The following is a 2,928-nucleotide window of genomic DNA, read 5'->3' on the forward strand; positions in this document are numbered from 1 at the left end:
ATTTATTTATTTATTTATTTATTTATTTATTTATTTATTTATTTACGTACATATATTTATAGGACAAATGGTTGACCAAACCGCGTCATTGATACGAGCAAGAAAGTCAACGCGGCAACTGCAAAACTGAAAAAGATAATATATTATTTAAATGAGGCATTTACATATGTACCGCCAAATTCTTATTTATATATATATTTAACACCGAAATGCCAGATATATTATATATATATATATATATAAAAGATTGTCAGAAGCTATTGTACGAGACTCACCTCCTTAAGGCCAAGTTTGCCAGAGGATTCGAACCCTCGACCTGAGGGGTCTTATACCCTGGATGTCAACCAACGGGTCGGGGTAAACGACATGTTTAAGTGTTAGATATATAAATGCATGTAAGTTGAATTGTATGTATGTAAATCTTCCTATTTAAATTTTGGATGGAGAGTGATTCAAAATTGAAATCTTAATTAGGCGGCATTTTATATACACTAAAACAGTCAGTATGAATCTCAAAGTAATCGAGCGGCACCGATGGCGTTCAGAGAATCATGGCATCCTACCGTCCAAAGAGCAACCTCGCGATCAGAACCAACCAAGACATGTTCAAGTTAGCCGGTACGGCAGGCGAGATCTTTATTCGATCGGGCGCCTCAACCAGCCAACATTTATTTTGGAAGGCGGAATCGTCGCTCAATTGGTCTCCTCAGCCGATCGAACTCAAGAAGGCCGACCAAACAATTATCGTTGTATTAGAATTCATATTGTAATACAGATATTATATAAAACTTATATGATTAATTAGAATATTAATTGTATTAAAAACGGTTTTCATGACTATTTTCTCGTTTCTGTAATTGTACGAATACACACCTATAAATAGAAGACTAAATAACAAATAAAAGGATCTTAAAAAATAAAATACAACAATTCATGACATAAAAATATTATAAATAAAAATATTAAATACAGAGGAATTATTTGGAAGACAAGCATGTAAATTTCTCTTTAATTATTTAGAAAAGCATTTATAGTCAACTCGCCATTTATAAAGTCCATTTCAAGTTATTTAAATGGGAACATTCATCAATCAATAAACATCAACTATTCTCAAGCTCCCCATAATTATTCAACACATATAGCTTCATATTAATAGTTCAATAAATAAATCAATTTTCCTCACTCCAACATAAATGAGATTATCAATAGTCTAGCTCCACACCTATCTCTATCATTTAAGAGAGAGAGAGAGAGAGAGAGAGAGAGAGAGAGTATGAACATTTCTAATAGTTTACGGCTTTTCATCTGATCGCGTTCTAGCTCGTTTGGCTAAATCAGTTGACTTCGGGTGGATGGGGTCTGCTCGGTTGGGTGAGCTTGGTCAATGTGATCCAGTCAGTTGAGCTGATCCAACCTAGTTAACTGGCCTCAATCCCTTATGAGGAGACTTTTGGAGTCTCTTTGGGATAGTTGGAGATATTTTGTGGAGCTAGATATTTTCTTTTGGTCGACTCTACTAAGAGATAGGCTATCGCATTGAGCTAGTTGTATTATAGCGGTTGAGTCAGTTGCTCTCTCATCTCATTTTTGTCGTCTGGATGGTTTGTGCTTGAATCATTCTGTCATCTTCTCGTGACTCAGTCGATTTTGACTCTATTAGCTTGGCTCGTTTGCCCTAATGGCCCCAACGATCTCCTGACAATGGGCATGTTTTCATCATTACATTTTCAATCTACATTATAAAAATGTATATTTCACCTTTTATAAGTTAAAGTTGAGATATTTTTTATAGTATGTGAAAATTTTGACTCGTAAAATGTAAAAACCAAATTCTATTGTTTGATATGTAAATAAATAGATATTGGGTGGTATGTTTCTAAATGTCCATTTTTTCGGTTGCTGTAATTCTTATTATATGATAATTATTTCAACTACAAAATGTAATAATGAAAATTTACATGGAAGTCACCCAATTCTTAAATATTTATATATCAAATACCTAAACTTTAATATTTACAAAATATAACATTTTGGGATATAAGTTTTGCATGAAAAAATATATTTGCCTTTTAAGAAGTTAATCAAAATAAAATTTTTTGAGAATTTTACATATAAAATTAAAAGTTAAATGTCGCGGACAAAAAGTCTCACATCGACTAGGTGTATGACTGAAGAACAGAATTTAAGTCTTGGGTTGTCCACTACCCCGAAGAGCTCTTTTGAGAGGTGACAAGTGGTATGAGAGCATATTACTGTTTGTCAGGTGTGTGGATTGTCCATGGTCCAGTGGGGTCCTTAATGGAGTCGATCCGTGACGAGGGTGTCACGTGAGTGGGTATAGGAGAATGTCAAGGACAAAAAGTCTCACATCGGCTAGATGTAAGACCGAAAAACAATATTTAAGTTATGTGTTACCCATCACCTCATATAGCTCTTTTGAGATGTGACATTAAGCACTAGATAAGTAAATAAGAGCTTTAAACCGGTTTAGGGAATTTTAAACCGGCCGACATTATCCGGTTCAATTTATAATTCTGAATTATATCAATCCCATTTGAAAAAAAGTCTCCTTTTACGGCTTAAATCATTGAAATATAAAATTTCTAGAAAAAAATTTGCATTTAATAAAACAAAAATTCCCCCAACCCTCCACCTCATGTTACGTCATGCCACGTAGCAAAACCATCCAATCACATGTAGTCAACAAACTGATCTTGACTTTCGCTCTCTCCGCTGCCAGGCCAAATTCAAAACGACGACTTTACTAACGAGGAGGGAAGCTCGCTGGAAGCTCTGACGAGTTCAGCCCATGAAATCCAAGCTGGTAAACAAACTATGAATCTTAAGGGAGTAGATATAAAGAGAGAAAGCATTGACCTTGTCTTCCTCACACGAAAATCTCAGCTTTTTCATATAAAGAGGGAAAGA

The sequence above is a fragment of the Phalaenopsis equestris genome, unplaced genomic scaffold (genome assembly GCF_001263595.1).
Source record: "Phalaenopsis equestris unplaced genomic scaffold, ASM126359v1 Scaffold000223, whole genome shotgun sequence".
Taxonomy (NCBI): Eukaryota; Viridiplantae; Streptophyta; class Magnoliopsida; order Asparagales; family Orchidaceae; genus Phalaenopsis; species Phalaenopsis equestris.